This window comes from Salvelinus alpinus, chromosome 33 (assembly GCF_045679555.1).
Source record: "Salvelinus alpinus chromosome 33, SLU_Salpinus.1, whole genome shotgun sequence".
NCBI classification, from domain to species: Eukaryota; Metazoa; Chordata; class Actinopteri; order Salmoniformes; family Salmonidae; genus Salvelinus; species Salvelinus alpinus.
The window spans coordinates 18,653,427-18,680,621 of record NC_092118.1 but is presented as its reverse complement, the minus strand read 5'-3'; the positions used below and the strand labels follow the sequence as shown (position 1 = coordinate 18,680,621).

At 41.5% G+C, this 27,195-nt stretch overlaps 1 protein-coding gene and 1 long non-coding RNA gene across 5 annotated transcripts in view; one reads left to right on the top strand and one right to left on the bottom strand.

Annotated features, from left to right (window-relative positions):
* Window positions 1-12,230: 12,230 nt before the first annotated feature.
* On the bottom strand, window positions 12,231-20,577 carry LOC139563075 (uncharacterized). Its single transcript, XR_011672484.1, has 2 exons — window positions 19,029-20,577; window positions 12,231-12,790 (listed from the first exon to the last, which is right to left on the bottom strand). It is a non-coding gene; the product is annotated as an uncharacterized lncRNA (long non-coding RNA).
* Window positions 18,151-27,195, top strand: part of LOC139563074 (zinc finger homeobox protein 3-like) — a 193,827-nt gene continuing 184,782 nt past the window's right edge. For 2 of the 4 annotated variants that reach the window (XM_071381352.1, XM_071381350.1), the window contains exon 1: window positions 18,151-18,813. The gene's annotated coding sequence lies outside the window, so the exon portion shown is untranslated. The remainder of the gene's footprint in view (window positions 18,814-27,195) is intronic. The other 2 variants (XM_071381351.1, XM_071381349.1) reach the window with 1 other exon arrangement.

The following is a 27,195-nucleotide window of genomic DNA, read 5'->3' as shown; positions in this document are numbered from 1 at the left end:
CTTTAAGAAAGGTAGACCCTATCCTGTAGCCTTAATTAGAAGGAAATTGTAAACAGACGCATGCCTTTCAAAAACAATTTTTAGGGGATTATCCATACTTTCTGACGGAGCGTTTGAAGTTTGGAGGGATTCTGAGTCAGCACTGCTACATTGGGGCTCTTAGAGGACATTGTTGTCTTCAATTATTTTCTGTTATATTCTCGTCTGTATGAAGCTGGGGATCATTTATTATTTAAAGACGCAATCGTCGCTGTTTATCAGGGAGTTTTTAAACCGGGTTATCTTTATGCCGTAGTTTTATTAAAAGGAACAAAGCGTAATAAAGCATAGTTTCATATGGCTGCACGTCTCTGCAGCGCTGCGGCTCGGCTGCCTTTATTGTCATTTCATGCGAGAGATGCCAAGCACCAGCCACCAGCCACCAGACGAGATCTGACGAGTGTCACTGAGGCTTTAGTATGTACATACAGTACATGGTAGTGCACAAACACAGCCTGCTACACTAACTACAACACACACACACACACAAACACATGCGCGTGCACACACACACACATGCATGTTCCCCACCATATGTCATGGGTAACCACAGAGTGACAGCTACTTGATTTTGTAAATGAATTAACCCTATGGGACCCAGTGAGTGACTAATACTGATTTGTTCAAATATTGATCAGTGCCATGTCCCTTTAACTTGACTGGCTGGGGAGTGAGGGACATCAACGCAAACAGAAGTGGAAACGTGAAAACATCTTGTCTAGTTTTTACACACAGGAGCATCTGTGCTCCCCAGTGAGGTCGCTGTCTGTATCTGTTTGGTAGAGTTAAACAAGAGGGGATGGAGTCCCACTGAGGGACTGAAGTAGCATAGATATCTGGATGTTCAAGTCATGAGGTTCTCCATAGTAGTAAATCGTCTATTCATTGATATCATGGATCTATACATATTTAATTGACATGATTGTTACACTTATTTAAGTCCTCCAGCTTGAGAATTAATATTATCTTTCTGAAAGCCCATCGCTTTTCTCTGTTCAAAACCCTTCACTGCATTCTCTCACACTCACCATCAGCAGAAAAAGTGGCCTTCCTCAGCTCTCCATCTCCTAACCCTTTCATGGTGACTCTAGTGTCCAACCTCTCCACCTTGACTCCATTACTTCCCGTACTTAACTTCCCACTGAAGCCTTTACCCCGCAGTATTGGTGGATTAGTCCCGCCTTAACTGAAGTAGACGAACAGCAATCAATACCTGCTGTAAGCAGTCTGCCAGGGTCAGCTGACCCCTCTGTACCACCACTCCGGTACGACCAGTCAATTCCTGTCTGATAAATTCCGGCTGATTGACCTCTGGTGACCCTGGGCAGATAAGGTCAGCCTGGCCAGAGTGGCCTAGGAGCTCGGGGCAGGGGGTTCAGGGTCCGGTCAGTGGGCCTGTCCCATAATGAAGTAGTCACTATTGCCTTTCCGTCACTCAGTAATTACAGGGAGAGATATGGAGCTATAGATAGGTGCTGAATGCAGAGCAAGGCAATAAAATGGATTCCAGAAAATTGCATTGAGCAGACAGGGGACCTGTAAAGTGACATGTAAACTACTCTCATATGGACTGGTAATGACTGGGAGCAAGATGGATCGAGAGGGACTAGTCAAGTTCATGGGCACATACAGACACATACAGACACATCCAGACACATACAGACACATACAGACACATACAGACACATCCAGACACATACAGAGACATACAGACACATACAGAGACATTCAGACACATACAGACACATACAGACACATACAGACACATTCAGAGACATACAGACACATACAGACACATACAGACACATACATAGACATGCAGACACATACAGAGACATACAGACACATACAGACACATACAGACACATACAGACACATTCAGACACATACAGACACATACATAGACATTCAGACACATACAGAGACATACAGACACATACAGACACATACAGAGACATTCAGACACATACAGAGACATACAGACACATACAGACACATACAGACACATACAGACACATTCAGACACATACAGACATTGTTCATGCGGAGTGTTTTTAACTTCAACATTGCAAAATCTGCTGATATATTTGATACCCAGATGATTATACTTTTTATAAAGATGTAAATAACAAATCCTCTCCAGACAGTCATGAGAGAATCTCCAACAAAATGTGAGCTCTTTATCTTTATTTTACTTCACTCTTTTGAGGATAAGTTGTTGACTGAAGTCAAATGATTTAATTGATCGTTTTCTTCAACACTCGGGCATCCACTTTGTTTCTAATGAAGTGCTCAACAAGTTAGTCACACCAATATCACCCGCTATCTGTAATAGATCCTGTGTGTTTTGGGCAGAGTATGCTGTTAGCTATAATTACCTGGCTGGTGTTCCCAGTCACTGGGCCACCCAGGGGCTGTAGACGTCATAGTTGTGCTCCCTCCCACGGCCCGTGTCTCCACTGAGCAGGTCAGGTCAGGTGCTGGGGAATCCCCCCCGGCCAGCCCAGCCAGTCAGCCCAGCCAGTCAGCCCAACCAGTCAGCCCAGCCAGTCAGCCCAGCCAGTCAGCCCAACGAGTCAGCCTAGCCAGTCAGCCCAGCCAGTCAGCCCAACCAGTCAGCCCAGCTCAGCTGCCACCATCTGAGACCCTCCACATTCCTCTGTCCACTAACTATTTAGTTATCAGTGATTTGGTTAAGTGGAATTGACTTTTATCTGCAGAGTGCTGTGGGGCTGCCACCGGCGATACACATTCCCCCTTCCCCAGCCCGTGTCTTGTCTTAGCCTGGTGTCACATCCAGCACATTGCTATTGGCAGCTGAGCCAGGCCTGATCAATAGCCAGGTCAGGGATGGCCCACGGCCCTGCTGTGCTCCACGGTGGGACGTATTGATCCCTCATACACTCCCACAGGTCGCCCTGCCTGCCTCACCATGGAGCCATGGCCAGAGAGAGGGAGAGAGAGAGAGAGAGAGAGAGAGAGAGAGGGAGAGAGAGAGAGAGAGGGAGAGGTAAAGAGAGGGAAAGGGAGAGGGAAAGGGAAAGGGAGAGGGAGAGGGAGAGAGAGGGAGAGAGAGGGAGAGAGAGGGAGAGAGAGGGAGAGAGAGGGAGAGAGAGCCTGCAAGACAAATACACATGGCCACTGTGTGTGTGTTTGCAATGAGTCATGCTCACACATGCGTGCACTTACCCTTTCTCTATACATGTATCCTACAAAGAAAACCCTTTCCCTTTCACATCTTAGCCACTCAACTTGAGCAAAGCTCACTATTATTTATGTCTGAGTGTTGCTGTTATTGGTCTCATAAATATGAAAATAATAAAACTTTGAAAACGAATGGTCCAATTGATTAAATAAATAATAAGGTAATAAGAGCATATTCTCTGAGAGTACTTCTAACCTGTATGACAAATAGATGGACTAAAATGCAAAATGAAAAAAAAAATGGAAAATGGAAAATGGACTAAAATGCAATGTGCTTTTTTCAAAGAAAAAAAAGTGAAGGTCAAAGATAAAAGTAATGCTCATTTCATAGTTATTTAGGGTGCAAAAGAAAAAAGTGTTATGCCTAAGAAAAGACTCAAAGGCTCCTTCTGGTATGAATGTAATGAAATGCTATAGCACCATACATTGTAAAGCTGGGCACAACTTCATTAACTCAGTACTGTGAGCTATGAGTGCACCAGATGTTAGGTGATCCTGAAAGTACACAGCCCCCGCGCCTCCCTGCGCCTCTCCATCCACACCCTTTCTGCTCTTTCTGTCTCTGCTCCTTCTCTCTTACTTTCTCTCTCTTTCTCCTTCTTTCTTTCTCTCTCTCGCTGATGGGAGGAGCCTCTCAGGAGTTACCCCGCCCTCTCATTGCCGTGGCCAATGAGCTGAGGCCTGGTTGTTTTTGTTGCAGTTTTAAACGCTGCTCCCCGGAGCTCCTCATCAACAACATAATACGAGCTCTTGGGAACAATTAAACATGGGCTTCAACTCAGGTCTAACCACAGAGGTAAAAATAATCGTAAAAATGTTGCCAAATAGAGGGGGTTCCAAAGGGACCATTCAGATATCACAGACTGTCTGCCTCTCCTCTCCGTCCTTTATTCCCTAACTAAAGCTCTGTCACTCTGGAGCTGTCACAAGCCTAGCCTATGACAAGCGCATTTACTCAGCCTCGCACACACCAGGCCCATGTGGAATTCAAATATCTTCTGTACATATTTCTTTCTAAGGAATTGACAGTTGAATAAATATGTGTTGTCTAAGTGACTTTGTTGTTGTGTATGAGAGATCCTCTGCAGAACACGCAATTATGAGCGTTATTACAGGAATATGTCTTGTTCTGGTTACAGGGAAATTAAGTTTCTCCGGAAATCTTTTTCATTTCTGATTTTAAAAGCCTACAGTGGTACGAGAGGAGAAATTACACCGAGCAATACGTTTAGTACTTAATACAATTTGGAAATCATACGATTCTGTCCTGCAGTAATACAAATAATTACATATTAATTTAGTTTGCTCTAAAACAGCTTATTAAAGATTTCTGAGGCTTGATAGAAGCCATATTGTCCTGTTTTTCCTTTAATGAAATATTTTTTTTCTTCTATGAGTCAGGGTTGGGAACACACAAAGTGCTTCACTTACAGTGTATTCAGAAAGTATTCAGACCTGTAACTTTTTCCACAATTTGCTACGTTACAGCCTTATTCTAAAATGGATAAAATCGATTCTTTTTCTCACCAATCTACTCACAATACCCCATAATGACGTAACAAAATGTGGGAAAAGTCAAGGGGTCTGAATACTTTCCGAATGCACTATAATACATTGTATTATATCTTTGGCCTCAACTGTTTTGGTTCGTATGTTAATTTTTCTTCTTTTTCTTCTTCTTTTTCCAGGTGGCACTGTCATCCTGATAGGCAGTCTGTATCACTGTCATCCTGATAGGCAGTCTGTATCACTGTCATCCTGATAGGCAGTCTGTATCACTGTCATCCTGATAGGCAGTCTGTATCACTGTCCTCCTGATAGGCAGTCTGTATCACTGTCCTCCTGATAGGAAGTCTGTATCACTGTCCTCCTGATAGGCAGTGTGTATCACTGTCCTCCTGATAGGCAGTCTGTATCTCTTGTGACACGGGAATCTTGTATTCCCAACCTAATAGCTTTGGAAAACCCTGGAAATACCTGGATTTTTTTAGGAGTACATCACCAAAGTTATCAAGGTGCCCAGGCACCAGATCCTATAGCTTTACATTATAGCTTTATTATTTTTGAATATACCAAGAAAGAGTACAAAGTCTGAACGTCAGCAATAGCCTGTGGCCATCCGTCCACCAGCGCACCACCAACCAACCTGCTGTGACCGAGAGGGCGTGACCTTTCTGCCTGACGGCTTCAAACAGACACTTAAAAAGCGGGACACAGTCAGAGAGGCTTCCGTGCGGCGGCGACTCCAACCAAACACCCCATCAGGTAAGGCTGTGAAGTCCCCCCTGCTCCTGCTGACCGGGCCCTAAGCCCTTTAACTCCTTCTGGACTTTGAAGCTGGCCAGTCCCCCAGCCGCCTCCCAGCAGCCCCCCAGCCCGTGTCCCCTCACATTGCCGGCTCCCCCTAGAAGGCAGCATGTAGGAAAGGCTGCTGATAAACGGCCTGCTTTCATGCTCTGCTCTCCTGTTTGTTCCCCTCGGATTAGAGGCTCTGAATATGTGGACGTTGTTTGGTTGATAGATGCTCACCCCGAGCTCTTTACTGACCCCCTGCAGGTACTGACCACAGAGAGCAGAGCTGCTGCACATATGGCGGGGAAATGTGTGGCCGCTCTGCCAGGGTGACAGGGGAGGGTGGGGGAAGCTCATCACACACACACACACGCTCTCTTACCTACAGTACCAGTCAAAAGTTTGGACACACCTACTCATTCAATGGTTTTTCTTGCCAAGAGTGTGCAAAGCTGTCGTCAAGGCAACGGGTGGCTACTTTGAAGAATTTCAAATCTAAAATATATTTTGATTTTTTTAACACTTTTTTGGTTACTATATGATTCCATATGTGTTATTTCATAGTGTCTTCACTATTATTCTACAATGTAGAGAATAGTAAAAATAAATAAAAACCCTTGAATGAGTAGGTGTGTCCAAACTTTTGACTGGTAGTGTATATGCACACATAAACGTTTGTTGGAACATATACACACACGTACGCATATTATTTTCAAGGCACACAAATACACACATTCATGTTGTAGCAGGAGGCTTTTTTCTGGTGTTTTAAGTAAAGAGGATTGACAGTCCCAAGACACGGGTGCTTTTCAGTTCATTATGGGCAAAAAAGCATTTTCCAGCAGATAAAATGTCATCTCTGGTCATTAGTAAAGCCAAGGGTGGGTGGGTGTTCACATGCATGTGTGTGTAAGCTTTTCAGTGTGTATGTGTGCAGGGAATGTGGACATGCATGTTTGCGCTGTGAGGCGCATAGGTTCAGAGGTCCGTATTTCCATACAGAGTGACTCTGGGAGAGATGGATCTGGGCTGGGTTTCAATCTGCTACTGGCACTGCTACCTAGCTGCACAGATGAAGGAGATACAGTGATGCTTTACTGGGATCTGATACCATATGAACACGGTCAGACTAATGGAGGTGTCATTTAACTTTTACTCTTCTTGATTCATAACCTAATTATCACCTTACCTGTCATCAATAGTATTTTGCACTCATATATTTCACAGCACTATTTTGTAATAGCATGTTAGTTACACATAATATGAGTTCCCAAGGCACCGTGCAACCATTGCTAGTCGGTGGTAAACACTAAATCCCACTTTACCTGGATTATGTTAAATCACTATGTGATTAGGAAATCTGCATGATTTAGGAGAACATTTGGTATTTTTGCATTCACTCTTTGTTATTATGTCTCTGAATCAAAGCTTCTGAGGCACATTGCAAATACTGAAGCACATACACTGTATACCTGTATTGCAAAGCTGGAAGGGTTTCTTCAACACAATAGACAAAACAGCAAAGACATATTAGCTCTTCAGCTACTGTGAATTAGGTTATTTTCTGCTCTATATAATCCTGATTGAAAGTAAATGGTGTTTATAGAATTAAGTAAATAAAAAGAAAACATGGCAGACAAAGCGGCGTGCAGGATGCAGGAGAGGATCACTATCAGCCAGCCTCTGCAGAGCTGAGGGCCTTTGTTTGAAAAGTTCAAAGTCATTTTGCAAAATTTAGGTCACCGCAAATGATAAATAGACTGCAGCGAGCCATCATTGTGATAGAAAGAGAGAGAAAATGAGAGGGAAAGATAAGTAACCTAACAGACCTGATTTTAAGCTTTCTTATGTGTCTTTAAGGGTTACATGTTTTTTAATTTGTGTGAGTGTGTGGAAAATAAAACACTTCTAAGCATTAGGAGAGACAATATCCATCTTTGTGGAGCTAATTAAGGACGTGATCTGAAATGTATTTTGTGAGCAGCCCGTTGCGTTGCGGGGCCTGAAGGGTCAGCTGGTTCACAATAGGACAAAGATAATGCAGCAGGAGTCAGAGGCGGAGAAGGCTCCAGTCAGGGGGATAACTCCCCCCTCGCCCCCCTCCACCACCCCTCCTCCTTGGCCTGTGTGCTGCTGATGGAGCTGGGCTCCTAGCCCAGGGCTCCTAGCTCCCACCACACCAGGCCCTGCTCTGTTCTGCATGTGGGCTGCTGCTCCACACTGCTCTGCTCTGCAGTCAGGGTCGCTCCCTTTGTGCCGGCCCTCTTTGGCCTCCCGGTAAAAAAAGACATGCATGATTTCATACATGAAAGATATATGTAATTGGACAGCAGGGCCTATACAACACATTTACAATTCTAAACAGAATATGTTAAAACCAATTCCCCTCTATCTCCGTCGCTCCTATTTTTTCCGGAAATGTATTTGCACATATCATAAAACACAAAACACAAAAAACCAACACATCACAGATTATCACACTTTTATTTGCATGCATGATATTACATGTGGATGTTGAAAGAGAACAGATGGAGTTCATCTATCTGTATGTTCTAGCTGATCCCAGCATGGTTCAGACTGCTGTGTTCTGTGTAGTTTTAGTAGAGAACATAGTGTGCACATTCTCACTATTATACCAAGAGCCTAACCTAATAGTATTATTACATTTCAGGACACAGAATTAAACCATTTAAATAGTAGACATCTAATGATTTCAAGTTCAAGTTTTTAAGTCAAGTTCAAGACAGGCCAGTAATCATCCTGTGATCATTGGAGTCATTGGAGTTAAACAAATGCACATGTTTCATCCTCAAACTCAAATTTCCCTCAGCAATGAGGGAAATTTCACAAGCTGCCTGTCAGTTGACCACAGGGAGGAGAATACCTTTTACATTATTTGTTGTTGTTTGTGTGTCTATTTTTACTGTATAGATATGCATCAAAATAATGTGGATTTAATCACATTAAAATGAAACTAATAAATCAGACAGGTCACATACAGACACCAGATTCAGGCCGATGCCTTGACTACCCTTTCAAATCCTGACTGAATAAACTGTAGAAATGTTGTATTACCTAGAGGGTCCCATGTGACTCAGCTGGTAGAGCATGGCGCTCGCATCGCCAGATTTGTGGGTTCGATTCCCACAGGGGACCAGTATGCAAAAAGTATGAAAATGTATCCACACACTACTGTAAGTTGCTCTGGATAAGAGCGTCTGCTAAAATCTAGATGTTAGGTGGGCATGTGTGTTGTCCCTGGTAGGGTCTGACCCCACCCCTCCTATAGTGTTAATGTAGTGCCAAGGTTAACACCTCTGCCTTTAATTGCGTTAACAAGCTCACACCTAGCCAGGGAATGGCCTCACTAATCACCTGCTTTTATTGGCCCCGGGGCCCCAAAGGCCAGCTAGGCACCGCCTCTCTAGGGCCACAGGCAGCACGCTAACAAGGGACGCTCAGCGTTCGGTCCCCCCCTCCTCTCCAAATACAGGTGGGATCACCTGCCATGGAGCTGAGGGGGTAGGAGGGCTGGCGGGGGTTAAGCGTCCCATAATTCAGAGATAGTCACTGTGGTCACCTGCAATTACTCCCAGTCCACATGGCTCCACTGCTCAGGCTATGACTGACAGAGTTTGTGTTTCAGTTGTTTCCCCATTGGTTCATACAGATCAAGGCCTGTGTGTGTGTGTGTGTGTGTGTGTGTGTGTGTGTGTGTGTGTGTGTGTGTGTGTGTGTGTGTGTGTGTGTGTGTGTGTGTGTGTGTGTGTGTGTGTGTGTGTGTGTGTGTGTGTGTGTGTGTGTGTGTGTGTGTGTGTGTGTGTGTGTGTGTGTGTGTGTGTGTGTGTGTGTGTTTTGTGTAGTGCATGCCAATGTCAATTGTACAGTTGGCTCAGATTGAATGATCATTCCACTTCCCTTAAATGGTATTCTTTCACTTACCACACGTTTTTTTTTACAATGAAAATAACAATTTTTATTTTCAATTAACAATTGAGGATGCGTGTGTCCTCATTGAATATTTAGTTTTATGTTTAGATAAGTGAACAAGAAGCAATTTAAATAATAAGCTATGATATTTCAGGCAGAGGAAACAAACAAAAAAACTGGATAATATTAAAATGTTTCACTAATTTACAAATCATTGACATAATCAGCATAATTATTAGTATCATCATCATCATTATCATCATCAACATCAATGTCGTCATTTGCATTAATACTAGATTAACTAGTCTTAATGCAAATGACGACACAATTGAAATTAGATGAACTTTAATTTGATGAGCTCTAACTTCATAAGGAAATCAAAGGTTATTCTCAACGTGTGCCCTTTGATGCACCTGACTCAATCGGCAATGCATGTGTTCCTATTAGGGCGTTGTTACCATGCATAATAACTATTACCTGGAATGTAGTAGGTATACCTGTAGGTTACACACTTGGGGATTTAGAATTCATATCGATGGCTGGCAAATTATGATAGCCTATTGAAATTGTTAGTTTGTTCTCATTCAAAGACAAATGTTGATGCTCAATAATCAGTAGGCTATAAGAGTTAGAATCGGAGTTATAATAGTTATACATGCGATTCCTTTTTCTACCTTGATATTATGACATCAGAAGAGAATGAAAACATATACTTTGTTCAATATAATCAGTAAATAAGCCTTCATTTCCATATCGAATGTTTATCAAGAAATCAGTCATACATTTGTATTTTTGTAATTTCAGCTTAAGTATTTGTGGTTATTTTGTTGGTATTTGGGTTGTAGAAAAGGCAAGATTTCCTGACGGCAAATTCAAGAAAGCGTTCATGCGTGGATGAAATGATTTCATGACCATAGCTTGGCACATAAGCCAGCCATATATGTCAGCTGAAAGAGAAGCATCCAGAGGCACAGGATTTAGATGGTGACCCTTGGCGATATCCTAGATCTCGGTTGCCCTTCTGTGTCCGCTTCCACCTGTCATCTCTCATCGTGTGCGATTTGGGGGCTTTCTGGCAGCATCTCGGAGAAAATGACTCTCCTTTTAGGCCTAGAATGTTGTTAGCGCAAAGCCAAACCAGGCACAATATTATGCGTCGATGTAATGTTTCCTTTTCGGTTGATAATTTAAGGGTGGACATGCGTTATTCTATTCTGCAGCAGTTATATTCCCTCTCATTCACAGTGCAGTATAGTGGTCATATGGCTCTGATTTGGGAGCCCTCTGCCCTGGTCTTTGGAGCCGCCCGGTTCTCTCCCCTCTCCTCTCTAGAGCGCGCAAAGCCCATGCGTCATGGCTCTGTCTGTCACCATGAGCACTTGACAGCAGCTCTCGGGATTTGTCCATTATTCTATATGTCCCCGTAGACCTGAAATGTATGCGCTAGGCCTGTTTTAGCCTACGCGTAACCGGAACTATGGAGATGTGCATAAGGCCTGTGAATTATACCATCACTGTAATCTTGGTTGTACTCTGCGCATTTATACAATTATTGACTTGATTTTGTAGCATTGGACAACTTTGTATATCGACATTGCAATGCAACTAAGACAATCAAATTGTTGTTAGAGCGTTCATTTGATTTTGATTGAAAGTCCGTAATTTTTAACTGTGCGCCGGTCTCTTGGTTGAATTGGTTTATCTCACCAGTGTATTCATCACAGTGTCTATGGAAACGAATTGGTTTAAAATGTCGTTTTTGAAAATAATGTTCTTACCTGAAGAGAGATGAAATGGTTGAAGCACAGACAGACAGTGATAAGGGATGATGAGGCTGCTCGGATGGACTGAGGCTTGCTCCAGGCAGGTTGAAATACATTTGTGTCTTGTTTTTGCACGGGTGATGGGGAGACATCTGTACTACTTTAGTGCACAGAGACGAATATTGTCCCCTTGCATCACTTATAGTTTCTCAACACGTTATTTTGACGTTGGAACAGAGGATTGTGTCCGTGTACAGACAAAACTAAATGCAGAATAGAACCAACTGTAATAATAAACGAAGGAAATCAAGCTGTGATGTTTCATATTGTAATGGACATTATTAGTTGATTACAAAAAAAATAGGATTATTCGGTAGTAGCAAACCTACCCGGTAAGGGGGCACAGGCACGCACGTGTGCGCGCGCACACACACACGTTGCATGTTGCATAGGCCTACAGTATTTACATAAGCAAACCCCGTTGCTGACCTTCGTTTTCTGAAATGCACATTTCTAAAATCGACATTAGCAATAAAACACGTAGCTTCCTACATCCACTCACCAACAACGAATACAACATTTGAATTAAAATAATAATGTACATTCTGAAGAGGTATAGTGAGTTGGTAGCAGGAGGACACAAGTAATCAAATCCAATTTTATTGGTCACATACACATATTTAGCAGATGTTATTGCGGGTGTAGTGAAATGCTTGTGTTCCAAGCTCCAACAGTGCAGTGCAGTAGTATCTAAGAATAGAGCCAGATTAATGAATATTCCTTATTTTTAATGTGAATGAGACAGTGACCAGACGGACGGTAGTCATATTTACCCTCCAACGTCACTATCTCTAAATCATGGTCATCACAACAAACAGGTCGTCCTGCTCCCAGTTCAGTTAGCATCCACACAACCGATGTCAGTGTTGTCCCCACTTTCTGACGTTGCTGGTTTATTGTTTTCATTTACTTTGACAAAAGTTAATACTAGAGACAAAAATATCATTTTTTTAATTGCGTTTAATTTTCGTTTACACAATACATTCATGTAACAGACAAAAACAATTACAAATGCATAGAATGGATGTTTTTGAGATCGGAATCGTCTCGTTTGTGAATACGTGGTGAATATTACAATCCTTCATTTCAATCAAACCATGAAGTGTTTTCTCTGCAAAAAATTTACGATTTGAATAGCAATTTCGAATGATTAATCAGCAATGGAAATGTGAGTGGAGTATGCACATAATACACAAACAAACAGGTTTCGCTACTTTTCAAACAAATTAAGTTCTAATTAAGTAATCACATGTAGAGTTTTGTAATTAACATGTTATAAACATATAGCCTGGTACTTGTCCACCCTATCTAAGTAGCGCAGGTTGGGAAATAATATTGATTTGAAAACAGTAAAATTACATAGGTCTATATGCACACACGTAGAAATGAAATGCCCTCACAAATTACCGTATGACCCATGGGTGGACAGAAAATGAACAACAATAGGTCAAGGTTGGTCGCCGGATGTTGTTCATATTTTATACTTTTTTCCTTTCCATGCCCTGCATAGATCAAAGAAAAACACTGTTCTCAAAATCATTTTGTCCAAACACAGTTACGACACAATAAATAGATTAAGTGGGTTTGCAATAAGATTATTTAAAACAGGACGCTGTTTGATACAAAACGGAACGCAGGGCATGCAAAATATCATGCAAAAGTTGCATTTTGTGTGTCTTAAATGTATATGCTGCGTGTGACGAAGAGAATAGTCTTTGGAGAGAAGAAGAGGGGATTGTGAACTAACGGATGAAATATTCATCATGCATCACAGTTTAGCAAACATCAGGCTACGGCAGATCTTCTTACTCCAGGGTTAACAGTTCAATGCAAAATAACCTCTAGGCCTACGTAAAACGCTTCCGTAAAGATTCGGTCTCTGTAGTGCATTCATAAGGAACACATGTTTAAATAATGACTAAATTGTAATATATTAATCTTCACTTGTGTGTAAGACACCCCCATACATAGGGGATAGGGGAACCCTTCACTCTAATCTTAAAAAATACATCATTCTAACATCTGTATAAGGTCCCGAATGAGGTCTTATTATGATATAACCTAAAATAAAATGATAATTATATTAATTAATATTCATATTTTATTAACATTGCATGGCATCACTAACTAGCAAATAAAATGTAATCACATTGAGTTGACTAGTTAAATATTAGCCTACAGAAATAGATATACACTATAGAACTGCTGTAAAGCAAGACTATAGCCTATTTTGATATGATGGGTTGAACATCTATATCTCTATTTATTGATTCATTTATTTTTTCTAAAAAATATTTTTGCCCACCACTGAATACTCGTATGGAAATACACTGCAGAGATGGCTTTAGATACAAGTAAACACTGATGAATGAGCTATATTGTTTATTTAAACTAACATCTCTAGAGTAGCCTGTATGGGTCTTGTCCTTTGCACATCTCCTTTGGGCGGTGGACTGTATCTGGTGATTTGCATGTTGGCCATATGTAAATAGCTAAAGACACTATCGCAGTCTGATAGCATGGGCTGGCGCGGTGGCGCACAGGTGGGCACCGGGGATGATTATCTTTCTGAGAGGCACATGACTCTGGTGAGGCAGGTTCATGTGCTCATTGATCCCCGTGGTCAGACTGAACATAAGAGGGCGCTCCCATTGCACCTGGTAGCATGTAATGCCCCATCCACCCCAGGCGCAGCAGGGCCGGACAAAAGCACGTTGCTGCTTACTGACTAAACCCTTGAAGAATACTCAGTTTGTTTTAGAAGGAACATAAGCAACAGCATTTAACTTTGCCTATCCACATTTTCAAATGCACATTTATCCAAAGGTGACTTTTTTCATTTGACAAATTATTTAATCTGTTAATCATACTTTTTTATTCCAGCATGTTAGTGTCATTCAGTGCTGAGGTGAAAACAATGTTATAAGATGAACGTTTTCTTGGAAACTGTTTTAGTGTTGCGGAATGTGCTATGCCCCCTTCTCTTCTATGTACCTAAATATATAAAACCTGGACTTGCGTGCCTCATATGTTAATATAATAGCCCAAATCCCCAAATCCTCCGGACTAAAATGTTCATTATCCCTTTATAAAGTTACAGAGCCATTCCAGACAGCAGCTTTTATCTGTAAACGCTTTCACTCCGCTCTCATTTCCTCTGTGCTCCCTTTTGTGCTTTGTTATCCTGGGATGGCACGCGCGGTGCATGAGGTTAAGATAAAGTAACACACACACACAGTAGGCCTACCCATGCATATTCTGAAATAGAAATGAATACAATCACTTAACGTCAGTAAATGTAGAATAGCAAAATATTATTCCAAACTATAACCATGTTACACAATATTAAGGGTCCATACATGAGTGTTTAAATATATTGTTTTGTTTCCTGCAGCTCTGTGATGGTCAAGTATTTTAATGCGACCCAAATAATGGAGTGAGCATTCCACGGGCTGTCATACAGGTTGTGGTGAATTTGCTAAACCACTCACCGATATAGGCCTATTGAGGTTAGCACGTGGACAGTTATCGTAATTCACCTAACACAAAGGCTCGTGAGCCTGTCACATTTTTTTCGAGGCTCGTACTAATTGGTCTGTATATTCAGAAACGTGAGTTATCCTACTGAGTCAGATCTATACGGTATTAATGCTTGTTAGTTAAACATAAACTGTAAACTAAGATTGGCATTGTTCGGTTTGCTAGAGCGATAGACTGGCTCTGATAGGCTATGTCTCTCACCAGCCCCAATCACACAAGGCTCTTTATTAGCTCACTGGCTCTCGAACTCCTCTCGCACTCTATTTTCTACCCATTCATTTTTACAATCTCCCTTTCCCGAGAGAGTAGACACATCGCAAATCCTTTCAGTCTGCCTCTCACACAGCTAAATCAGCATCTCAGTTTGGCACACTTGGTCATTATGGTTTTGGTACAGGTGACATGCAAAGCAGGCCTCCGTGCTAAGATTCTGTATCGATACATTCCCGATTGGTCCATCAAATATGTGGCCTCAAATATGCTTTTATATGGGTGCAAAATCTTGTAACATTGCAAATATTGGCTTTGGCACACGCATGCACGCACACACACACACACACACACGCTATTGTTTGCATCAGGCGTTTTCGCTTTTTGGTCCTAATAGTCAAGCAAGTGCTCTGCTGTGGAGTACAAAGTAAGGATTTTTCCCTAATAAGTAGATGGCGCTGAAATCTGACGTACCTGCACGAGCTCACATTGAACGTGAGGCTCCCCATTTTGATTGTCATCCCTAATGTTCACCGTACATCAGAGCAAGATACAAATGAAGATTTTAATAGGCATGCAACATGAGCATTCAGAATAAAACATCGAAAAAAAAATATTTTTGACATGTCTTATTTGAATCTAAATAGTATTGTGTGTTCATTATCAAATACCTTACATGTGTGTGGCCGTTTAAGTAGGCCATATGTTAGCTTAATGTCATGAAGAAAAAACGCTAAAATATAGACATTACCTTTTCATTTAAGATTACTCTTAGTTAAGGTTATATTTAAGTGCGTTTATTCTCGTATAAAATCATCGAAGTAGCCTAAAACTAGAATTACAGCTGCGTTTGGAATCTCAGAAATTACGTAAAGGAGAAAAATAAGATAGGCCTATGTGTTTTGTACAATCTACATATTATATCAACTTAAACGTGCACGTCTTCATCAAAAAATAGACTGATTCAGATTCATGTTACTCCAATAAACATTATGTAGCCTAATCAATGAAATGAAGCGGGTTAGTTTTATTTGTGCGGATCAGGGCGGATTGGAGCTGTTAGAACAGAACAGAAAGTGTGCATACTGAAAGTGAGGGATTGTCAATTTCTTTAAAGAGAATCAACAATAGAATTATCATGACAAAAGGCAGTGGGACAAGCTCAGAGGTTGATTTCTAGAATACAATATTTCCATGTGGGGGAAACCAAACGTAGTAAGTGACCATCTCTATAAGAGGTGAAATGTTTTGGGGGAAAGTGAAGGGGAAAAAGGCAAACCTGTGGATAACCTCACCGATCTATACTACAGTTGTTAGTATTGATCAAATGTCACCTCTTTGAACGCAGTCGTTTGGAAGTTTCTCCATTTATCAGGAATAATTTCTAAATGCACGGATATGACTTGAGTAATGCCAATTATGCTTGTTTTCAGATAACTGTTTGATTGAAACCATACACTCATAGTCAAACATTTAACCACTAAAAGAAAGTAATTCACAAAAACCACTTGGAAGTGAAATATCAAGCCCAATGAGATGATTAGATAAGTTGTTATAATTTGTAATAACAGGTGAAAATCATGAGGCCTACAAAGTATAGTATTAGGACACTTAGGAAATGTTATTGATTATGACTGAATTCAATCCAATATATTCTACCTGTATTGACCTGCATAGGAATATTAGATATGAGAATCATGCAATGCAAACTCCCTCAATGCATTTCTTACTGTCAGTAGCCTCATCTGCTGCTTGAGTGTTTGTTGTATACATCTTCTATGCATAGGCCTACTCAAACACATATAAACATCATAAAATGCAGAATTCAATGCGTTAGCTTCGTGGCCAATATCACACACAGAGGCTAGCTACTCGAAACTAGTGGACTGGACGTGGGCCATATTCATACCATATACACACACAGGAAGTTGGAGTCTATGCTTTTCACAACTTCAATTTCAATTCTGAAACTATTTTAAATACATCGCAGATATGCTGTCGAGGTATTGTAACATATCTCCAAATTGATTTAGTTTTGTATTACAATGGTGTTTTCAAGTGTCATTTGTAAACTATTGTTTTACACTGACAGTAGACTTTATAGTCTCCAATCCCCTCAGGTCTCTCATCTCCCTATCTCCCTCTCACTACTATCCTGGTCTCTCATCTCACTATCTCCCTCTCACTACTATCCTGGGACAAAGCATATTTTATCGAGACAAATCTCCGTTTTTCATTGAAGGATTCCACATTCTCACGAAAAGGATTTATGTTTGTATCCAGAAGTAGGTTATTACACATGCATGCAACTACAGTTACATAACTTATCGGTCTGTTACAGTGAGGCTAAGGCAGACTTATCAGGTGCATCTTAGCTCAAACTATATATGTGTAGACATATAAAAGTAGTGATCCCTACACTTGATAGTGTGGAATAAGGCTTTTTAAACTTTGCACATCATTAGACGTAGTGTTACACTCGTTTGTTACAAGCTTTTGCAACTCTAAGGCATGCAAAGAGAGCTATTGCGTCTCGTTTTGTGCTTAAAATGCACGGATCATGTTTAAATAGTTTATTACGTTTGCAAATATGTAAATAAATGGTTAATTAGTATTATCATAGGTGTTATTCAGTCGCTTACAATGTGCATTCTAGTTTAAGTGGCATGCTGTCTTATCCCATACGTTAGACATGTATCATCATGAGACTAGGCATTCATTTACTAAACAAAATTAAATAACAAGCTATTTAGTTGTCTATAGCAAATATGTGCATATCGTGTCAAAGTTTCCTTCTGCATAATGCTTCATTTCTTGGTACTGTCTAACTGTAGTCTATCATAAAACTATTGACTTGTGTCTATAAGTTGTATAAATACATTTAAAAAGTATCTCAAACTCCAGCAGTCAGCACTGCTGTCTCAGATTGCCTCTAGTCTCACTACATTTACATTTAACATTTAAGTCATTTAGCAGACGCTCTTATCCAGAGCGACTTACAAATTGGACTACTAACACAAGTGACAATATAGGAACATTTAATAATGAATATAGGCCATTACTGTGTTTTAATATAAATATGTTAATAATAAGAAATATAAATGCGATATAGCCTAAAGTTTAAAAAACTAAAAAGAACGGACAAAATGCAGCGAAGCGCGGGGTATTGCGTGGTTTGCTGCGGCTGTGGCGTCTACTCCAGTATTAACTTTCACTGTCTTCCTTCTAATCAAACTCTTACTTTCCGCTGTACTTAATTCCATATTTTCAATTCCTGATCATTACTTTCCTCTTTTCTTCTTCCATCTATCCATCCATCCCTCCCTCCTCTTTCTCCCTCCCTCCCTCTCTCTCTCCCTAGCTCTCTCCTTTGCTGAATCTTATTGATCCAGAAGGTGGCTAATTAGCCCTTCCCGTCGTGCCTGTGTAATGAAGCACATGCGCACTGAATTAATCACAGCCATTTTTTGCAGGAAACTAATTAGCAGGAATAAAGATCCAAAGAGTTTTTTTCTTTTCAATCATCAGATCTCACTTTCACCTCTTCCTCGCTCCCTCTAACACAAGACTCATCGCCTGCTTTGCATCCAAATTATTTTTATATTGCCCTATACAACTAATACTTCGTTTTTTTTACACTCCGCAACAACAATGATCTTTCTTTTGCCATCCTAAACGCAAACTGACCAAAAGGGACTGCCTTGATGGGATCTTTAGCCGAATCGTCTCAATACTGGATTAAAAAGCAAGGATCACAAAGCGGCAGCGAAAAATTGTAAGTTACAACTTTGCCGTTTCTGTCTTTTCCTCTCTCGATGTTTCTACGATTCGATTCTTTTCACTTTTAGTAGTGGGCTAACCGAAGGTTTCTCCTATTATCCAGATACGCACCGATCTACACTATTCTCACATTCTGAGAAATGACAGGCGATCACAAATTATATTCATGCAAGTAGTTTTGTTTATTCTCGGTTTTATTCGTATCATTACCTGTGTTTACATCTGCGTTCGTCCTCGTTCTCCTCATGACTGGAAGAAAAGAAATGGTCAAGACAGCGATTCCTCTCCAAGAAGTAGACCACAAAAAACATGGATTTAAAAACACATTTGTGCTTTTCGATGGAATCAGGAAAGATAGAGAAGTGTTATTGGTGTCAAGAAACACATTTTGAGGACGATTATGATGTGAAAGGGTTACATTCAGCCTACGGAGGGTAGCGGGAGCTGCACATGAGCGTAGCCAGGAAAGGAGCACATTAGTCCAGCTTGTGGGTCCGTGTACGTCCCGGGAAAGAGAAACACCGCCCGCATTCTTATTTTGACAGATATGCCACTTGGTCTGTCCGCTGTTTTCAGCACCATCACGGGTTGATCAAATCCTTTATATTAAGCAACATTTTCACTTTCCGATTCGTTTCTTACATGTGTATTTCCCTCCGCCCCGCTTTACATCTCAGTTCCTCTACTTTTCTCTCTCCCCACTTTGTCCATCATTTTCTTTTCTTTTTCATTCCTGTTTCATTCCTGTTTGCTTCTTTGAAGCGATGTTAAAGTCGATTCTTGCTGATTCCCTGACGGAGTCACATGCAAATCGATCGGTAGGCCTATGTGTGTGTGTTTTGTAAGTCTAGTGTGTTTCATGACAAGAGCGGATCAGCAAGACCTCGGGTACAGGAGAGCCCGTAGCCGAGGCAGAGAGTTGAGCTGCGGGTTGCATGGAAAGAATAGAATGGTGTTGCGAGCAGAGAAAGGGATTTACAGAATAGGCTGTCCGACGAGACAGATGACAGCTCGTATGGATTTTTATGGAATAAGTAAGAGCAATAATATAACATTTCCTTCCCACTGGATATAGCTTACCTTCATAACAAATAACAAACATTATACTAGATAGGCCTACAAAAAGTAAACATTATAAATGAAAACTCAAAAGCTATTGTATAACGTTATTCTATCACCTAACATGCTTCCCTGCGTAATAATAACAACCTTATTACTGATTTCTAAAGGAAACCTAACTATTTATTTCCTTAAACAACCAGACACGAGACTAAATCAACTTTGGATGCATTACTGTCAGAAGAAATAGATTAATCATACACGACGGATTGTTTGGAAAAAAATATGACTTGAGAATTTTACAAAAAAGATCTAAACATAGGCCAGATTTGAATTGATAAGCAATACATCGACTAGTAACACGACGCTGGGACCGGTTAGGTTTGAGTGAGAATATAACTAGTCCCTCCAAGAGACGGACGGATAGACAGGAAAAAGCGGAAATGCTATTGACCTCCCGACGTTTAAGACCCAGAATGCAGTGCCAAGATGCCCAAAAAGTACAGAAAACACAGAACACATGGACGAAATGGAGGACTCTCGAAGAAAGAGTGAAAGAATGAGGCAGCCTGACGAGTTTTCGCGACAGAGGGATGGAAAAGAAAAGCGTTTTGCAAGCTAAGGCAAGGCAGGGATGTGCTGGTTTGGGGGAGAAAGAGGGGGAGGTTGAAAGGCTGGGGGTCAGACGGCAAGAAACAGGGGAGCAGGGGTCACCGAGTGAGTGCAAGAGAGATAAGAAGGAAAAACCCTACACAAACAACGAGGGAAGGCAGTGGGAGAGTGAGACTGGGGGAAAGGAGAGGAGTGGGGGGGTTACGTTGAGGGGTCACACGAAGCATAACACTGAGATTGTGGGGGTCAGCAAGTGCAAGATAAAAAAACATGCGTCTAGTTTAGTAAACAGGAGAGAAACACTATACAAATGTTTCTATGGGTTTCTAGTAGGATGAAGGAAAGTATAATAATGGGGTTTGAAGACTCAGGCAGAGAGTAGGGGAAAGACAGAAAGAGAAGGAGAGGGAACGAGGGAGGGGGTAGGAGGAGAGGGATAGAAGGGGTCAGATAGCCATGGGCCATGGAGAAGGAATCAGGGAAGAGGGCAGGAAAACAGATCCTAACACCTTTCAGACTTAGCCCAACTATAGGGGCAAGTAGCCACCTCATAGATAACTCAGACCAGCAGTATGTCCAGGACTCAGAAGATAGTAGTTGGAGAGAGGGAAAACAAATATACTAGCAGGCGCAGTGGAGACGGGTTTTTTTTCTTCAAGAGAGAAGTAAAAAAAAAAAAGAAAAACTTTCCTTTTTGCTTATATTACTATTTATGTATTTCAGGGGGAAAACTTGGAGCAGTAGATTTTGGGCCTGTAAGTCTGTTTTTGTGTATCTCTGCTCCGTAGACGTAGGTTGGGCAATAATTACAGGCGTGACATAGGAAAGGAAATATAGCATAGTACATGTGCTGTGCCAGGACTCCCTCTCCTCTCGCCATCTCTCTTTCCCTCGCCCCTCTCTCTCCTCTCTCGATCTCTCTGTCCTCCTCCTTTACAAAACAAATAGCAACGCTACTCGGTGTCATCTCACTTGCTCTTAGAAGACTCCTGGATTTGATATCAAAACCTTTGGTAGAAACATTTGAAAAGCAACTACAATATGTGTACTACAGATTAGGAGGATTTTGAAGCCTTTTGATATTTTTGAAAAGTAATTATCCAATGTATAATATTTATGTCAGCTGCATTTACCAGCTCAGGTATGGTTTAATGGGGGTTTAAGATGGTTCTTGATTTCCTTGTGTTGTACTCTGTTAGGATCACATAGCAGACATTATGGTTAGGTGTAGTATGTGCATTTGGTAAACCACTGTATCAGTCTGACCATGCTGTGTATTCTGCTTAAGCGGACCGTGGGTTGGGTAGATGTCACGAGGAACTATGTTTTTAGCATAGATAGCTACAGCACACTGAAAATCATTGTAAATACTCAACTTTGATTTCCAATTCATTAGTAATGTAATGACCAGGGTTGTGTATTTGTAAAGTATTAAGTTCCGTTAATCCTTGACAGACGGAAGGAGGGGGACTTAAAGCATGATCCTCAATTTGCATATATATTTTTGTTACTTTATTTACAAGGACTTTATTGCATTTTATATCAAGACTATATTTTGTTTTAAGGTCTTTCATTGTCAGTCACACAGTTGATTTATATTGACATAGAACAATATTTATTTTATAGATATATTTACATAAAAATATATTTGGTGTACATTTGTACACTTGCAATTTGTCTTTACCCATAGCTAAATGTTGTACTTTACTATTCACTATCACCATGTAATGTTAGATAATGGTGTTAAACTATAGGATACACGTAATAGGACAGAACGCGTAGCCTGCAGTATATGAATGCCAGCACATCTGGCAGAATATTCTATTACTCTATGTGTAGAACAGGGTATGTATTCTGCCGGGAATTATCATATGGACATTTAACTGATGCTGTTGATAAAATGTAAAATGTTCCATAATTGTAATTATCATCATTATTAGTATGATGTTTATTATCAACATTATTACTGTTATTACAAGTAGTAATATACTAGGAGTAAGGACATTAGTATCACAGTTATGTTGTTCTTTATCGTGATCTTTGTTTATATTATCATAAGCAGTGAATAGTCAGTAGTCTGGTGACGTTAGGTATTTGATTGAGGTTCCTGTTTCAGTGAATAGTCAGTAGTCTGGTGACGTTAGGTATTTGATTGAGGTTCCTGTTTCAGTGATAGTCTGTAGATGACGCCCTATTCGTCTATCCTGTGATACTACCTGCGTTATCTCAGTATGTCCGGTTCCATGAGCATATTTGATAACTGGTGTGTCTGAGACTGAGTGTGCAGGTCCTATTTGGGCATGTGATTGGAGGGGAACGGAAATAAGGGGTTTAGTAGTGATGAAATAAAGAGGAGAGCGGTGACTTGGTTACAGGGTAACGTGAGGCAGAGAGACAGTTACCCTGGTCATCTACTGCCCCCTCCCTCCTCCCTCTCTCTCTCCCTCTCATTCCCTCCTTCTCTCCCTTGCTCTTGGGGGCTGGCAGCACCCCTAGGGAAGCTCTTTGCCATGTCCCTAGTCAGAGAGAGCCCTCTTTGGGCCAGCGCCAGGCCGCTAAGGGGCAGGCAACACATGGATTAGCACAATATATTCACCAACCGTTGGTCACGTTGCCAAATCAAATCCAAAAAGGTTTATTTTTTCCTAAAAAAATATTTTTTTACCTGCGATGATGCCTGATACATTGATATTTAAATAATTTACATCACTAATGATGTCTTATTAATTATAGCAATTAACTATTGTTACTATTATTATTATTAATAATAATAATTATTACATTCATTTAACCCAGTTAATTATTTTAGATTATTTTATGTTTATTTATCACAATCTTAGATTTTGTTGTGATTGTACTTATGAGAAATTACTTTTACACTTGGTTGAACTGCTGTAAGGGTGAGGATAGTATAAATATGAATATGTTTGTGTAGATTAGTTTTCCATTGATAGCACTGGAGAGAGAAAGAGGCTGAAGCGTTTCCCTCCTCCATTTGCTGTAGGGCTGTGTGTAAATGAGTTTAGCAGGAGCAGTGGCTCAGATTACAGATTATGGTTTTGAATATGCAAGCTTGTACAGCCAGGACCTGTTCTTCCAGTTGTCCCGTAGCCCAGGCCAGTGGCATACGTGTCAGCTGTGTCATTAAGGAGCGGACTGGGGGTGGGACATGGGGTGGGGGCCAGGAGATGGCAGTGATTCTTAGGTGTGTGTGTGTGTGTGTGCTCTACCTGGTTTCTGCTCCCAGCAGCCCCAAATCGGCACGAGAGCTCCTCTATGCCAGCAGCGAACCGATTTTCAGTCCATTTCCCCTCCCTGTTCCCTGTCCTCTTTTTGAGCTCTTGTTCTTGCTGTCGTTCTTTTATCTTCTTGAAGTGAAGTTGGCAGGAATTTCTGAGCTTTGCTGTTTCACAATATGTTATTGTGTTAACATTCTGTAAATCATTGTGGGGTAGATTTACACATGGGAAGGTGTGTGTACTGTATGTGTGTGTCTGCTCTCTTTTTTTTGTGTTGTTATTCTTTTTTAGGTGGAGGTGTGCAATGTCATGTCGTCAATTTGTGAGAATTTCAGAGTAATCCTTATAAAATGCCGACGACCCCCTTGTGAATATTACTGCTGTCTGTGCATATACACCACGTGAGCTGTTTGGTATTATCGCTGACATATCTTCAAAATACAAAACAAAGCAGACGTGTTTTGTTTGGTAATATGTCTGAACTTGAGAAAGAGAACGAGAGGAACCAAAGAACCCACACCTCACCTGATTAATGTGCTAGAGAGAGAAGAGGATTAGATACGGATGTATAGGTAAGAATTCCTATACGCTATTTCACTATATTTTCCATGTTTAAGCAGCTATAGATGGCCCTCCACGTTGGCCACCCGGCCTCCTTTGTCATTTATATAGCACTACGTAAAATACTAGCTGGTATGTGCGGATTGAGAGTTACACCTGGTGCTCCTATTAGAATGCATATAGCTACACCCAGATTTGCATCCAAATGCAAACATGGTTATTGAGAGCGATTTATACTTTTCTGAAGACAAATACAGGTGTTTTATGCCATACACGTGTGGAAGTTTGTGTGTGTATGTTTAAAATGAGACACACTTCTCAATCAGCATAATTAGCAATCTAATCATTAGAAAATACCGTTGCTATTGCACATTATCTGTTTACTGTGTACACGCTAACGTTAATGTTAGGGATTCTGATTATAACAACACACACTGACAAACAGAAGCACTGGTAGCTCCTGTCATTTCCCCCATCAGTGTGTAGTGATGTGTGTGATGGTTGTATAGCAGTGTTAAGGCATGTTGCTAGTGTGTTGTATTATGGCAGGGACTGGTCCACGAGTGCTGTGTGATGTGATGCAGACGAGTGCCGGAGAAGTAGTAGCATAGCAGGTTAGCGGCAGCGGAGGCTTGGACAGCAGTAGCATAGCCGGTTAGCGGAGGCTTGGACAGCAGTAGCATAGCCGGTTAGCGGAGGCCTGGACAGCAGTAGCATAGCAGGTTAGCAGCTGGTGGAGGCTAGGGTCGGCAGTAGCATAGCCAGTTAGCGGAGGCAAGAACAGTAGTAGCATAGCAAGTTAGCAGCTAGTGGAGGCTAGGACAGCAGTAGCATAGCCAGTTAGCAGCTAGTGGAAGCCAGGACAGCAGTAACATAGTAGCTAAGGCCGTGTCTCATATTCAGGACAGCAGCGGCTGGCTGTAGCTCCCCGCTGTACAGGCGGGCTGTGCAGCGTGCGTATGTAGCCTACGTAGCTACGTACCCGGGCGACAGGGAGCACTCCAGGAGCTGCCCAATTGATCTCTGCAGTACCCCCACCCCCCCGGCCAGGCCCAGCCCAGCCCACCCCTCTCCTGGACCCCGGAGACAAGCATTCCACCCTCGGCGCTTATCATCACAAAGGACAGAATGCATAAAACATGGTGGACACACAGACAGAGGTCGCCTTTCTCTCCCCACACTGAAACATGGAACAATGCATGGAGCCTTCTGGCCTGTGACTCTGATGACACGCTCACCCTCTTTTCATCCTCCTCTCTTTCTTTGTCATCTTCTTCCTCTTCCTCTGCGTATACTTGTGCTCCATGCAGCGATTCCTGTCCACATATTGTTTTGTTAGTTACGCCGTGTCTATCAGTAATATGCTATTGTCAGTGCTAGTCAAATGTGCATTATGTAACTGAAACGCTGCTGTTAAAAATTCACGGAGTGAGACTCCCCAGCGAAGAGGTGTGTGTGTGTGTGTGTGTGTGTGTGTGTGTGTGTGTGTGTGTGTGTGTGTGTGTGTGTGTGTGTGTGTGTGTGTGTGTGTGTGTGTGTGTGTGTCGTGTGTGCTGTGCTGTGCTGTGCTGTGTACACCGGGTTCCAGAAAGTCCATCTATTATGACATTTCATCAATACATATTTTTGGATTAATTGCGTAATTCTGTCATATTTTTTTAAGAGACAAGCAGCATTAATACAATATTATTTTTTCTAATGTGAGTATACTCATTTGATTATTTTAATATTTCATAACAATATATATATATATTTTTACAGCATATAGAAAGGCATAAATACGATTTTCCATCAACTTAAATAAAGAATATTATAATTATTAATTCATTAATATGTGTGTGTGTGTGTGTGTGTGTGTGTGAGCGTGTGTGTGTGTGTGTGTGAGCATGAGCATGCAAGCCTGTCAGCTGCAGCGATGGCCTCTGTTTGTCGATCGTCGATCAGTGGGCCGGCCAGGGAGGGAGTGAGGACACAGAAAGAGCCAGTGACAGTCAGACAGTCCCTCCCTGCCTCCATTACACTGCTCCCATAGCTCCACGTGTCTAACTCACATGACACAATTTGAAGATTCCAGATATATTTGCCTAAAGGTGTTAGTGTATTTGTTCAGGTGGTGTTATCCATCCAAGGTATTATCCATGTACGTTCTTGTTTTGTTTATACTTCTATATTTGAGATGTCAATGGATTTCTTTAAGCAAATACATGTTTTTTACTCAATATTCATTTCTGCTAGATATTCTTTTTATTTTCAGGTGGAGGTAGCATTCATTTGAGAGGCTAGCAGTGCTATGTGTTTCCAGTCAGTTAGTACTATAATTCAGTGGCTATAGTAGTGGTGGCCGTGTGGGGCTGTCCCAGTCCCAGTCTCAGTCTCATGGCTGGGTCGGGCCGGGTCTAGGTTAGGCTGGGCTTCAGGAATGCGTCGTGGGGATGTGTTGGACCCCAGCAGGCCCACTGCACTTCCTCTCTGTGTACCTCACAGCTTATCCTCCTCAGGATTAGAGAGAGAACAAAAGAAAGTAGGGATTGGAGGTGCCCCCCTCTCCTTCACTCACCCTCTTTCTCTTTTTCTGTGTAAAGAAAAAAACTCGAACAAAAAGCGTGATTCACTTGCAAATGTGGCAGCCTGTCCAGATCCCCCATGGGGCAGAGAGAGAGAGAGACGGATAGAGAAATAGAGAACGGACGGAGAGCAACGGATGGAGAGAGAGAGAGGTGGTAGCAGCTATGCTCCCTAACCTCCAGTCTCCTGGAGTGCGAGGCCTGCTCTCAACGGTATGCCTGATGGGACTCTAGCATCTACTATTTCTGTCTGACGCTCAGGAAACGACGACTGCTCCCGAGCTATTCACATCCCTAGCATCTCACCTCCTGGGCTTAGAGTACGCTATGCACGTGATGAGA